We start from the raw sequence: 15,878 nt of genomic DNA on the forward strand, positions 1-15,878 counted from the left end.
TCTGAATAATATTATTTATACATAATACAGAAATCAGCACTGTTTTTACATAGTTTATTTTTTAATGATTGCATTATGGTACTTCATAAAAACACATACAGACACAAAGAAATTTGCCATTATAGTAAGATAGCAATTAGGCCACCAAGATGCAGCATTGAAAGGATTATATTCTTAACAATATGCCAAAAAGAATTTATGAAATGAAGAAATGCAAAGATAGCTTTTATCAAAATAAAGATACCACCATCTAATAAACTATCCTTTTGAGAATGGCAAGTCAGTATAGCAATATCCATAAACTAAAAATGTATTTCCATACAGACACCAAAAAAACCCAGTATTACTAAAGAGACAATTGTACAGAATTTAAGATACACAGGTTTCAATGCTCAAAACCAAGAATCTTTGTCAGGCTCAAAAAGAAACCTCTGATGACAATAAAAGCACACATGTCAAAATTCCTTCTACCTACAACCATGACAGTAATGTGCTGCTTTGCATCTTAAAAGATTAGAAGACAGGAATGGACTTCAGTATATGTCCTCTGGGTGAGAAGGGTCATGGCCAATTATGTAGGTGAATGCACTTTGCCTCTGGGAAGGAAAATATTGTGCTTGTGAAGCACACTGAATGAGGCCACAGCTGCTTGTCAAGTTGTTCTCTGTTTAAGGGAAGCTGCTGTGGACAGAATACACTACTAGAAAATTAGGATAAGTAAAAACATTTAGTGTACTTAAGTTACTGGCCATGAAATACCTGTCATCCCTACAGTAAATCGAGCAAATGTGAGATGTGCCATTTCCAGGTACTAAAAATAGCATGCAAACAACCAAATAAGTCAAAACTTGGAATAGAGGGCTATTTCAGAGTTACAGCTGTATGGGGTAATTTTTGTTTGGTGTGGGCTTCTGGGCTTCTTTTTTTCATTCTTGTTGTTTGGGGTTTTTTTGCCTGAGGATGGGGCCAAGGCACACGTAAGTTTAAGATGCACTGTATAACAGAAAGTTTACTTTTTGGTCCTAAAAAGCTTGAGGGACTCTACAGCTCACAAAGAAAATATTATTTCTGAAGCTTTTACCCAAAAGTCAAAACCTGTTTTTCAGCTGAGATGATGTTAACATTTTAGCTAACCAGAAAATTTGAACAGACAAAAGTGATAAGGCAGCACAGAAAATGTATGGTATTTTTTAAGACATATTAAAATGTATTAAGTATAAGAAGTTTATAAAAATTCTACAATCTAAAATGAATCAGTTGTAGTGTCCAAGAAACAGAAAGCTATTTCTAAATGTTTCCTTCATGTCTAAGTTCTGTACTAACTTCACTAAGTAAATATTCAGAAGAATCAGATGCACAAGAGGGTGAGTCTTGCCTTAGAGTATTTAGCCATTATAAAAATTCAACAAATCATTATTCTCTCTAAACTGAAACATATTAGTTGTTAATACACTTACTGGTTAAAATAATTATTAGCAAAAATGCAGAAGCATTATATTTAAAATTGTTTCCCCCCTCCATCTTTTTTTTTTCTGTTACTTTCTTCAAGCAATTAAAACAATAAAAGAACAGTATGATATCTTTATTATGGACATGTATGCAAATGATCTTTTGGTTAAGAAAGTATCATATACTTTCTTTGGTTAAGAAAGTATCATCCTTCTTGTATAAACCTGAAAGTATGTGCATGTCAGCATAGCTGCAAAGTGTTTCAAGTTTGCCATGGAAACAACATTCTTATTTCAAAATATTACAACTGCTTACTGAAGACTATTGGCATGAAAGCTCCCAATCCGAGCTCATTGACAGCTTCTGGAGTAGACAGATGAGGCATGGAAGATATTTTAAATTAGTTCATTTATCTTGCTCAGACATGGGAAGAGATGGAGAATTGTTCATGTTTATAGAAAAAAAGCAGAGAGAGAGAGAGAGAGAGAAGAAGGGGTGAAGAGGGGAAGGGGGGAAAGGCAGGGGTAAAGCTGAGTGAAAAGGTGGAGGAAAGGAAGGAAGACAATGCAGAAGGAGGATAAAAGTGGGTAATAGAAGAAGGGGGATAAAATGATGGGAAAGAGGAGAAAGGTGGAAAGGGAGGAAATGGGAAAAGAACGCACCTTTTTATATAAATTATTACCAGTTAAGCTAAATTTCACACATAATGCATTTTTTTGTTCATTAGAAAATATACACCCCAACACTAGCCAAACTAGCAGATGTTTTTAACTGATTTCGATTTTATCTCCACAGTTTTCTGAGAATCAACACTGGGTTTTATTACTGCATCAAACACATCCAGATTTAAATTATTTTTGTCCTAAGTACTCAGATTATAGATATTTTTCAAACATGCTTCAGAAACTCCACCATACACATCCAAGTTAAAGAATACAATAGATTAAATATATTTTTATTTAATACAGTGTCTTATTGCCATAGATGCTATTGGAGCCCAAGACATTATAAGGGAAATGGCTTAAAGGACATTCTAATGTTCCAGTGCCTCCTAAGAATATGACTCTGACAAATTCAGACAAAGATGGGCTTCGAACGTGGATCACTCTATGGTTACACCTAGAAATGCAGCCTAATACTGTATAAAACCCCTAGGAAACTCAAAAATACCTGGTATGTACATGTCAAACTTCAGTGAGAAGCTCACAGGGAATCTCGTGACAAATAATGAAATGCATGGAAATATATGTACGAACACAGATTTCTTTTATATCAGAATAATGAAAAAACATTACAAATGTCTGCAATTACTGACTTTCTGCAGTATCAGCTCTAATTCCTTATATAAATAGGCTTTGACTACTATTTATTTGAATGTATCAAATAATTCAAATGTATTTCTCATTCTAAAAGTAAATAAAAAAGTGAAACAATGCAGTTCTAAGAGAACCTGAACAAAAATAAATGTGTGTCTTCGGTATTTCCAACAGGGATATCCCCTATGGATAACATTTCATTACATTTTGTACTGCTATTTCCTGTACACAATTCAAATTTTGCTTCATACAGAAACATGTATGTCTAATGTTTATATTTGTAATTTATTCAGTATGTCTTGTCCTTTAACTAGCTTTTCAGATACAGTGATTAGGTTTGAAGGAAGTTAGACTTTTCCTCATATCTTTATCTTCAATGTTTTTCATTCTACAATTTTCTGCTCTGAGAAATACTTTGTATCCTTGATGGACATGGAATTGATTTGTTTAGTGTGAGTATTTAGCAATGACTGTTATTAAAGGGCAAGCTGATCTCTCTTCCACTATGACACCCAGTCCAATAAAACTGCATTGCAGAAAGATAATTTTTATAAGTTGATTACCTGTTCAGTGTGTTTACTGACTCATCTACTTGGTCTAAGTGGATCCATTTAGTATGCAAACTATTTTGTTCAATTTTAAAATATCTGTTTTCTCATTTTTGCTATCTGGCTGTACACTTTTCTCTCCCAAAAAGCATAATCCATTTACCACAGCAAACAGTACTTCATTAAATTAATAAGTACTAGGCTGGTCCACTGGCCCAATTATCCAATCTGAAGAGCTTCTTTCCTTCTGCATTTGTATCACAAACATTTTCATTAATGCAGGACTCATTCATGGGGAAACAAACTCGTAAGTGCAGACCTAATTTTAAAGGCAATTTTAAAAAATTCCCTACCAAAGGCTATCAGCAACAATATGTAGAAAAGTGTGAAAGTACAATATTTCAAAAATCACAGAAGAGGAAGAACATGTAGCATATAGCCTGACTTTTGACACCCATTTTCTAAACTTCTTTTTGACTAGTTAAGACTTCTGGAAGATACTCTTTCTCTCCATAGAGTGCAACCAACTCCTTAGTTAATGGACCACTAAAAGATGCCTCACTGTGTCTTACTGGCATAATACATTACAGAAGTCAGGTGAAGGAAGGAATTACACCTCTCAATCTGAAGACATGTCATATAAAAAGCAATAGCTGATATTTCCAGAAAGAAATACAACAACAATTTGCAAACATAGCCCTGACAAGTAACTGGTGAACTTCTGAAAAGTTGTCTATCATAGAAAATATTTTTTATCACTTGTCCAAAATTCAGCTAAAACTTTAATAAACTAGAATCTGACGAACAACAAACACGAATTTTAATATGCCATTCATTTGTCTAAGCAACTTGATAAATTTTTAGAGCAGACATGTATAATATTTCAAAGCACAACTTACTTGTTTCAGCTCCTAAATAACCCCAGATTGACCCAGTATACTATGTTTCATCCCTAAACACATTTTAAATATTTATTCAGGAATGGATACAGCACAGAGAAGCTTTCACCTCATACACTGTCAATTTGCTAAATACAATGTAGTGACTCAAGACTAGAGAAAAAAGACATGGGTATTTGGATGCCTGAAGTATCACAGTACAGAACAGTTAATACAGTGATATGGAGGTACTCGTGATATTCAAACTTTATGTGTAACTGTGAATCATTGATAAACTTATTTCCACAAGTCTGTGAAACAGTACGGCTATGTCGTGGTTTGACACTGGCTAGAAGTTAGGCACCCACAAAAAATCATTCCCTCATTCTCTTCTGCTATAGTTGAGCAGAGGAGGGGGAAAGAAAAATTAAAAGGATAACAGGGTGAGATAAGCATTAGGAGAAAAAAACATTAAGGGCAAAACAGGCTCAAAACTTAGAAGGTATAAAGAAAAAAAAATATTAACAGAATTAAAAGAGGATAATAAGAATTAAAATAAATATTTAGAACATCTTTCCCCTTGCCCCCCTCAGCACTTTTTCCCTTCCCATTGACAGTGCAGGGAGACAAATATGGGGTTTTTAGTCAGTTTGTCACTTCTGAAAATCTTCCTTCAGTTCACTTAGGGAAAGGAGCCTCTTTTGCTATGCCATGGGATCCTTCCCACGGGAGACAGTTCTCTGTGAATTTCTCCAACATGGTCCTAATATTCACGAGTAGCAGTCCCACCCGATCTGCTGTAATGTGAGTCCCTCCCATGGGCAAAGCAGTCTTCCCACAACTGTTTCTGTGGGTAATTAGTTCATCGGGTGTAATCTTTTAAGGATGAGCTGTTCTAGTTTGGAAGCAAGGATCCTCCTTCTCTATCTGTGGAAGCAAGGGTCTTCTCTCTCTGTTCAAGTTTCCCACTAAATTAATCTTTTCAGCATCCATATGTTCCAGCATGACCACCCTTTCTAACAGGATATGAGCAGATGTCTACATCCCCCCAAGCACTTCAAGAATTATAGGGAAATAGTTTGTTGCATTATAGTCCTCACCACAGCTTGCAGAAGAATCTCAGTTCCAATGCCTGGAGCACCTCCTCCTCCCCTTCCCTCCTTTTCACAGACCTTTGTGTCGCTATGTTGTTCTCCCGTGTGTTTTCACCTTTTCCTTTTTTCTGACTCGGGAGAGAAATGTTGTCCCTAAGTTCATTTGTTCTCAAGTTCTATCAACTGAGAAGTTTTTATAGAGTTTTGCAGTGCTGGAAGATCGATCCTGTCTGAGCTCCGCACTGAGGAATTGCTCACCATGCTTCTCTCTGTTGGCTACATGGTTCCCCACCGGCACCGAGCAGTGCCAGCCACCGTAGCAGCGAATCCATTCAGAGCCTCTTTTCAAGCAGGCCACCAAAACCAAAAGATGCTGCTGCCACTTCTGCCCTTCTCTTCGCAGCACAGCTGGCTATAAGCAGCTAACAGGCAAAGTTCACTGCAAACCATACTGAGATGGCAGGGCCACTTCCGGCCCCAGTGGCACTCTTGGTGCAGTGATTGCCCCCGGCGACCATGCTGGGACAGCCCCCAGCGGCTGTACAAGAATGGCCCCTCGGCAGCTGCCTCCCCACCCTTCAAAAGAAAGAGAGTTGCATGCATTTTTTCCTTTCTTAAATATGTCATCACAGAGGTGTTACAAACATCTCTAATTGGCTTAGGAGCATGCCTATTTTCAGAGCCAGCCCATAACTGATTTTGCCAGGCAGGGAGGAAGCTTCTAGCAGCTTGCCACAGAAAAATCACTTCCATGGCTGGCTTCTTCCCTCCTCATCAAAAAATCAAGCCATGCAAAACCAACACAGACTAATAAAACCCTGTGATTCTGGTGGGGGGAGCACACACAGTATAAACCTTCATATAGCATGTGCCTGGCACAACACCCTCAGAACAGTGCCTGAGAGGACACTTAGGACTCACTTCTGAGAGAGCTCGCTGTAGCCTGAGATCATACAGGAGGCAATACTGAGCATCTGGAATCCACAGAAAAGACAAAGAGATCTCTGGAAGGAAAACTGATTTCTTTGAAGTCCTGTATATCAGTTAAGTCTGTAGATGATAAAACTGGTATTTGTCCACTCCATGCTAATGGGGTTGACATAAATCTCTGTAACAGTAATTCACCTTTCATTTTTAATTTCATCTAAAAATAGCAGCTTCAGCATTGAGGAGGTCACATTTGGTAATCATGCATTTAAAAAGGTGGGTTTAAACTTTTTACAGAACTAATTCTAGAAGAACAAAGGAAAGCTGAGAAAGGAAAACGATATAGAATCTTTGTTACATTTAGGATTTGAAGTCCATGTTTTATTGCTTTCACAGCTTCATTCTGAAATACTGTGGGGTTTTCTATTTCTGTCATTTTACTTCATTACTTTACTCATATTTTTAATTTATGATCAACAGCCAGTTTAAACTTCAAGGAAGTTTATCCAGAGAAACATAGTAGAAGTTAGCAGATCACACTAAGTTCTCAGAGATATTCATCACTAAGTCAGAAAAAGGCAAAGAACATAACCAATTAAATCAAAAGTAAAACTGCTTTCTCCTAATGTGAAATTAAAAAAAAAATTGTATTTCTCATCATTCATTCTTTAAAACAGCAATCCTATACTTCTTTATGTTAATGTTCAATAAAAGTGCTAACTCTTGTAAATTTCCTCTACATCCCTTTGCCCTGGAGATAGTGGATATAAAGAATTGTGTGATCTAGAGCTGAAAAACAATGACAGTTAAGTGGAGATGAGTTTAATTATCAGCAAATAGGGCAAACATCTGTTTTGAACAAAATAATTGAAATTTTGGTTTTTGTTCTAGAAAGTGCATTCTGGGATCCTGGTGATAAGTTACACAAAACCAGTTGAAGCTTCTTGGAAATCCACTTCCACTACCATGGCTAGCATGTCATTTCCATTGTGTATGTACAACAATCTTGTATCTACTCTTTATTTACAAATTAACAGTTTGAGTAGCTTCTTTGTCTTCAGTTGGGTTTTTCACAATTGACCTTCTAACACCCCTGAGCCCCTCAAAAGATGGTAGAATAAGTAATAGGATGTATGAAAATATAATGTATTGAAGCTCTATATTCAGTGACTACCAAGACTACTAAAGTGATGGTAAATATCTAACCAAGTTCTCTCACTTAAATTGATATACAATACAGTAACCAAAAGCAAGCAATAAAATTCTGCCTAGTACAATAAGCAGTCAATAATTAGAAAATATTGGTGGTGGGGAGAGGTATGTGTGTTCTATGTTTATGCAAAGTTCAGTACTATTTAATAAAGTCTGTTCTCAGTGTTTAAGTAATTTCTTTGTATGGTCAAGATTGTTCATAATTCTAATAGTCTTTCCATGACCTGTGGATTTCAGAGGAGCACAAAGACAGAGACTCAAAAAGGGTAATAATGTACTTATTGTGGTTCCCATTAGTGAAAACATGACAGTATGTAATTTAGTGCTCTCACAGGAGCCATTTAAATTTCAATACTGTAGAAACATTGAGTTTAGAATAAATATGATTCATCTTGCATTAGCTGGGCATTATTTCTGCTCCTTCTGCTTGCTGGAGACAAATGATACAGCTTGTCCACGATTAGGTACATTTTCTCCATATTAATTTTTGCAGATTTTTCAATTCGGCAAACGTGAGAAAAAACCAACATGTAGCAAATACATCCAGTACAACTGCATGTAACTTTTACAGAAGAAATTAAGACACAGTAATTTCTCACTGAAAAAACAAACAAATAAATCTCAGAAGTAATGAGCACTATAGAATTTAAATACTTTGGGGAGTTTTATTCTCTTATTTTTCCAAGCTGTACAGGGAAGGAAATGCATGAAATTACATACCGCTCATTATGAAATTATGTTATGAAGTTATGAAGTTATGAAGTAATGAAGTTACCACTCATTATGAAATTACAATTAAAACTCTTCATACGTAGTTTAGCACTCACAGACATTTATTGCTGCTCACTTGCTAAGAGAGAAGAATTTGTTCAAGAAAAGACATGTTTTAGTAAATACTTTTGGAAGATACAGCACGCAGAAGAGAGGTCCCTAAGTGCAGCTTAGGTTCTTAGGTGCTAACTGATTAAACCCCAGGCAAAGAAAGCAGTACATGTACCCCACCTGGATATTACAACAAACAACACAGCAGCTGCTGCCTTTTAGCAATGCGAGAAGTGATAGAGCAGGCATGTGAACTGTGACTCTTGAAACATGACATCATGAGTCTGCACTGCCTCATGACTTTCCCAATGTGAGTTTTTCACTAAATAAACCCAAGACATCTGAAACCTGACACAGGACAGCTGAGTTTGGCGTGACAGAAAGATCTTAATCAGGGCAGACTGCTGACCACAACAGAGATTATTTTAATGACAAGATTTCATGAGGTCTCTTCTGCTCATACTGACACTGCATTAGCACTTATTATTAATGTGTAAGGCAAAATAATCAGGCCTTCATGTAACAAGCACATACAACCTGGGGCACTTGATTTTGCCACAGTGTGTGCTTTAAACCACATAGTAGGATAAATTATCTAAAAAAAATCCATACAGAAAACTTGTTTGAAGTGTGGAGCTTCAAACAAGAGCAACCATAATTACTATTTTCAAGCACTTGTCAATATGCAGAAACATCATAACTGATGATTAATATGACAAGTATTGTAAAGAATAACTAACCTGTGCTTAAAGCTAGAAAAAAAGTGAAAGATACTGAAAGATAAGATCAAAACTACCAGATAAAAATGGATACCTATGACATATGCAATACAGACCCCAGATATCTTCAGGAAGAACTCTACGCCAAAAATTCCATTTTCATGTCCCTCCAGAGCCATGCATCGAAACAAAAAGAATCTCAAAGTTTTAAAGAGTAACTCTAGAGAATGTAGAGTCACATACTCATATTGTCTAAAGTTTGTTAATTAGAGAATCCAAAAATGCACACTCACCTACTTTCTACCTATGTGTTTTAATCTGCAATATTTCCATATTCTCTGCAAATCTAATGCAAGACCCCAGGTGTCCATCTTTAATGTAGTGAGCTCATGCATCTGTTCAAATGCATAATGCTGTTTTCTGCCACAGTGAATTTCCAGCAAAACAGCTATTCATGAAAACAGAATGCTTTGAAAAGATACTGAAATAAAAGGAACATGCTACTTTTGCTTTGGCAGAGCTGAGAATATTTAAAGTGTCTAGTGTGTTTTGATGTCTCTTATGCTGCCTTCATTAATGAATAAAAAAATCCATAATTTTTTCCCATACTTTCCATTTTTTCCCAGAAAAATATGTTCAAACTTTAACTTATGAAATGTCTCTGTAAATCTCCCCTGAAAATAAAAAAGGAGTATTAAAAAGTTACATTTGATAAATCAGTCAGTTTTTCTAGATATGAATTTTGTACATTTTCTATTCCACAGAGAGTAACTGATGGATTTCACTGATTGACAGACATAGGTTACTCAAATAGAATGCAATAAGATATAAATGTATTAATATAAACTTATTTTACAAGGATGATACAGCTGTTGCCAGGGAGAAAATGCACATAACAACTCACCCTAAATCCTGTATTTCCAATTATTTAGTACATAGGCCTAAACAGAGGATGTTACAAGTCGTCTTATAGTCCATGTTTATGCAGGTCCTTATAAAACAACGGAGTAAGAGAGGCATCATGCATCCAATTTTGCTGCAAATTTTAAGTAGCTGCAGAACACTTGGACACTGAGTTTGGAAGTATACATTTTTTTCTCAGGTTTAGACGCAATTGCTGACAATTCAAGGCTCCTTTTAGTTATAGCAGTTTAAACATAATTTTTCATAATAATCAGAATTATTTCTAGAATATAAAAAAAATCCAAAAATTAGTTTTTTAACTTCTCAACAATTTTAAAAAGCAGGTCACAGATACCTCTGTAAAAAATTTCAAATATTTATTAACAGCCAAGAAAATAGGTGAGGCCTGTACTATTTTATCTTTTGACAACATTCTTCTGTTTTCTCTAGTATGTTGTATAGTGCTTTAAAAAATTAAAATGGCTGTTTCAGATTGAACCATTCCATTCTCTTTTTCTGCACATCCAAGAACACAAAAAATTTCATGACACTCAAGAAAATGCATGTAATTGTCACAAAAGATGTTAATTACTTTGTGAAATCTTTCCACTTATTGAAAGAAACAAAGCTTATGTTGTGTTTTACAACAACTACACAAATACGTGGTAAGTGCTCTTACTGTTAGTTGGGCAGTAGCTACCTGGGACATACCTTACAGGGACATGCATATTTCTAGTCTTTTTCTAGAATAATTGCTTTCTCTTTAGTGTGTTCAGAAGCACATCCTGACTACTAATTATGGAGTAAGAATTTATACTTTTCCTCAGCCTGGAAATCAAGACAATTCCTCCATACTCCTTTAAGGAATATATTGTCAGGGTTTAACCCTAGCTGGCAACTAAGCACCAAGCAGCCACTTCCTCACTCCTCTCCACTCCCTGGGGGGACTGGGAGAAGAACCAGAAAAAAAGCCAAAACACATGCAGTTCAGATAAGAATATTTAATAATTGAAACAAAGTAAAATATAGTGATACTAATAATACTAATGATAATAATAACAACAATAGCAATAATGGTTATGAAAAGGAGATATAGTGAAATACAAAACCCAAGAAAAACAAGTTATGAACAAGACAGTTTCTTACCAACCACTAACTGATACTAAACCTGTCCCCACATAGTAATCAGCCCCCGTTCCAGGTAACTCTCCCAGTTTATATATAGTGGGTATGACATTCTGTGGTATTAATAGCCCTTTGGCCAGCTTAGGTCACCAGTCCTAGCCATGCTCCCTCACAGCTTCTTGTGGACTTCCTCAACTGCTATGGGACATAAAAAGTCCTATCAACATTATGTTCATACTAAATCCAAAACACAGCACTGCATCAACTACTTAAAATGAACTCTGCTCCAGCTGAAATCAGGACAGATATAAAACAATGAAAGAACACAGATTTATTTGCAACTAACACTACATGCAATTATTTTCAGCTAAAACAATTAACACCTAAAGAAAGTATGAGCAGTAATCTAGAAAACCCTCAGTTCTGCTTTGCAAAGATAAATGTTTTAGAAATCAGAGGCAAGCAAGTCCACCCACATACCTAATAGTTCCAAAATCATACCGGTACAAACAAAGAAATGTATCATTCAAGGAGCAATTCAAGAAGCAGTGGTTGAAAGAGGAAGGCTCTTATCTTTTCACAACTTATCAGTGTATCAGTAAGGAGAAAGTATTAAATTACTCCAACCCACTGATTTGCTGCAGCATGTAGCTTGGTCAGGCAAAACCAGGGAAGGTACCTGGCTAAGGTAGGGAATCAGCATCTCAGTTCTATAACTGAGTCAGTTTCTAAATTGCATTTGAGGGTTGTACACACTTCACCTCTGCTACCAATAGTATATCTCCTCCCTCCAGCAAGCACGCACACAGCAAACCAAGGTAACACCTAAGGTAACACCTTAGGTCCTGAGGAACAAAGGACTAAGAAACCTCTCCATGGCTGGGGCAGAGTTACAGGGGAAATAATTGTAAAGCTGTTCAGTTTAGTTATTGCTGAGATCTTATTTCCCACCCTATGACAAGCTATTACATCACAATTCCCTTTCTGCTTTCACACTGATTCCCCTCCTTCTCTTTTTCTTCCCTCCAAAATATGAAAGATACACCAAGTGTAAGTTACATCTTGTGAGAAGCATTAAGTATTAGACACAACATAAGATGATACTTACCCAAGAGATCTCTGGTATAATGCAAATTACTCCCCTATTTGAATGTACTGCAGCTTGAGAAGCAAGGTTATTCAAACCGGCTCTTAATTGATATAAAGTGCTAATGATTTGTAACATGAATTTCAGGAAAGCAGACTTTTGTACCACTGTGCCCCCCATAACTTAAATTTATTTTTCATGTTTGGATGGTGAGATAGCAGCAGCCTTGTTTCTAAGAATTGGTGCAATAGGCTAACATTTTTTTCTGCTTTATCATTATAAAATATATGAAATATGTTTAGAATATATAAAACACAATCCTTAAGTAAATCAAATTTTCTCATAATCCTACTTTTAAAAACACTATTTTAATTCTATTCTAAAATCATGGTATTGTAGCACCTCATAAGACATTAAATCCATGTGCCTTAAGAGATCTCAGATTTACTAAATAGGATCACTTTTATTACTAGTGATAACTAGTGGTTTTGGCTTCATGCCTAAGTTCCTAATTAGCACACCGTAACAGAACTAGAAAAAAGCAATATTTTCAATAACACTGTTATAAAGAACAAATGCAAAATGTATCCATTAATATTTATAATCTCTTTTTAAAGGACTGGATGTATTTGATGGCTTGAGAAAACAATCTACCTTTTCATTTTCTTATCACAAATACCAAATTCAAAAGCTTCTTAAAATAAAGGAAGAATTTCTTTATGGATAGTTTGGAAAAAAATGCTCAGCAGCAACTGTAAGGAATAGCAGCACAATAAAAATTGAGTAAGCATGTGAATGGAATATAAACCATATGTAAAGGGGTTCATGATCTCTGAAGTGCTAAATGCTACAGTTTCATAGATCAGGGCTGCTACAGGTTTTAGATAGTAAATTTTTATTATCTGCACAAAGAATCAGGGAATGAGCAACTCTGAAAAAAAACCCCAAAATAAACAACCTGAAGACAGAAAAGGTGCCATGGATAAACTACAGATTATAGCAATATTATGCTATTAAAAATCATGAAAAAAACAAATTGAAATGGAGTAACTGAAATTCAATATTGAAAGCATTCATCTTTAAAAAGCTATAAAAACATGGACAGGCAACATTCAGATGTTACAATTATGCTATATACTCAGGAATTGACTAAGAACTTGTATACTCCATAATCCAGCTATGAGTGTCAGCATTACAGGACACAAGTTGTGGTAACTTGGTTCTGCAAGACTTACGTCTCTGTGGCATGAGGTTTTCTGCTGCCCTTGTGTCATTCTGGCTGAAGTACTTATTTCTGCTATAATACCAACAGTATCAGAAATTTATAGACATTTAAATGAGTAACTTTTCCATTATGCCTTCCCCCCAGGAGATTAAAATGAAGCCTTTCCTAGAGAACATCTAAAATTTATTCTTCAATATATGGAATTTTTAATGATAGTGCTCATCCAAGCTTTTACACTTTACAGAGGAAATATGATTGTGGCAAAGAACTTTTAGCATCTTTTTCACATTAAAACAGCTTTTTAGTATTTTGAGCTTCCAGGGTGGCATGTCTGGTATGCTCATCATAAAGATGCCTGAAAACTAAGAAATGGATCTTTCTCAAGGTCAAAATTTGAAAAGCTGATGTGAATGAAATTGTTAGTAAAAAATACTCCTACAAAATAACTTCTAAATAAAAACTGTGGTAATGTTCACATAACAGTGTTACAATATATACTTTGTATAGCATTTTGAATGTAAATGCTCTGTGATAATTGGCAATGTTTTCAGTAACACCAGTATTGATATATGCTCTGTGTTTTACTCATGGTATATTTTCTCTTTCTTACTTGAAACTATTTTTCCTCCCACTTTTCCTTCTATTTTTGGGGTTACTTTTCAAATATAAACAATTAACAATTATATACAAGTGATAAGACTGTACAAATAATACAATTCCATGGACTACACTGTAGTAATTGAGTGTGAAACACAGTTCTGTGACCATTACTAAAATGCTAGTGCATTGCGGAAAATGCAGTTTGCTTCAAGCTGAATGCTTTATTTGGAAAATAGAATGATCAGCAAATCCTATTTTTCTTACTAAGTCAAAAATATGCAATAGAATCAGAGAATATTCTGAGCTGGAAGGGACCCTTCAGGATCATTCAGTCCAGCTCCTGACCCTCTGCAGGATACTCCAAGAATAACTCCATGTGCATATTTTCCAAACACTTTTTTATCTCTGTCAGGCTGGTGCTATGACCTCTTTGCTGGGGAGCTGTTCCAGTGCCCAGCCACCCACTGGATGAAGAACCTTTTCCTAATATCCAACCTAAACCTCCCCAGCTTGATGCCATTCCCTTGGATCCCTTGGATCACTAGATATATAAAAAAAAAAAAAAAAAAATGTTCTCCAAATCCATCATCTGAGTTTCAAGTAAGTCATAATTCAGCAGCCTCAGATTTACAGAAGGCAATCAAGCTTTTTTCTTGATCTTTTAATTGACATGGTTATTCTCTTGGGGAATTATGAAGTCTGAAGTACAAAAATTGTAACAAAAATTACAATAGATTTCCCTCATAATTCAGTAAGATAGGTTGCACAAGATTCTTGAAGCTTAAAAGGTCTTCTGCATAATCTCTGCAGACTGCACATTCGATTCCATGGCAAAAACAAGAACATATAGGGACATTCAAATTCAGGATTTTACACAACAGAAGAAAAAAAAATCAAATATTTTATCATTAGTATGCAAATCAATAAAAAAATAGAAAATGGGTTTAGAACCACACTGTAACAATTCTTGTAGATATCTCATTCTATTTCCTGGCTGGTTGTGCAGGACTGCCAGGTTTTCATGTGTATTCCAGCTGTATCTGGTATTGATTTACATCATTATGGATAATTTTGTCTTCTAGACAAAAGGCATGCAATTCTTATGAATTATTCCCTTAATTCCCAGCAAATGCAACACAGCTATTATTCAACCAAATTATACTTATTGTCATGGAGGTTTTGAAGATATTTTAGAGCTGCACAGACAGTTCAAATACATAGAACTGCATACCTGTCCAGTGACAGCCTTCACCATAATTGTCCTTTACATATCTAAAGAGATATTATGTCAGCATAATAATGTGAATGTGACTGCTGCTTGACATCACAGTTTACTTCACTGCAGATATCAATTTCGAAGTATGACATATTTTGGATTGCTTAAGCACTAAGACAGAAATTTTGAATATACCCTGTCCTCAATGGGTCAATGATTACAGCAAAGCAGCAACAGGCAACAGAAACAGAGATGTAGAGCAGTCTATTCAGAGCTGAACAGATATCTACCTTCTATGAGATTCTCCTGCAGACTAACAGATCTCTGTTTTCTTCATTGATTTTTTTTACTGAATGTTTTTACATTTAAATATTAGACATAGAAGGATCTCCCTTTTTTACCAGTGAATTTTAGGGATTGTAAGAATTTTATGAATCTGGGAAAACTTTACTGTGCAAAGCACAAGTTGCTGAAAACAGCAATCTCAATATATTAGAATAATAATGACAAGTTATAGATAGATAGATAGATAGATAGATAGATAGATAGATAAATAGATAAATAGATAGATATGAATCACTGATTAAAATATATTAGGAGATTATCTTTAGCTTTCTATTCAGTCTGAGGATACAATAGCATAATTATACCAGCTTTCAAAAGAGTGAGAGCTATATAGAAAGAAAAAAAGAAATTTCATTTATTGGTATGTTTTGATCAATTTATTATCATTGTTAAATCAAATACCCAGTATTGA

At 35.3% G+C, this 15,878-nt stretch overlaps 1 protein-coding gene across 6 annotated transcripts in view; it reads right to left on the bottom strand.

Moving 5' to 3' along the window:
• Positions 1–15,878, bottom strand: part of KDM4C (lysine demethylase 4C) — a 255,205-nt gene that overhangs the window by 42,051 nt on the left and 197,276 nt on the right. The gene's annotated exons all lie outside the window — the stretch shown is intronic.

This window comes from Vidua macroura, chromosome Z (assembly GCF_024509145.1).
Source record: "Vidua macroura isolate BioBank_ID:100142 chromosome Z, ASM2450914v1, whole genome shotgun sequence".
NCBI lineage: Eukaryota > Metazoa > Chordata > Aves > Passeriformes > Viduidae > Vidua > Vidua macroura.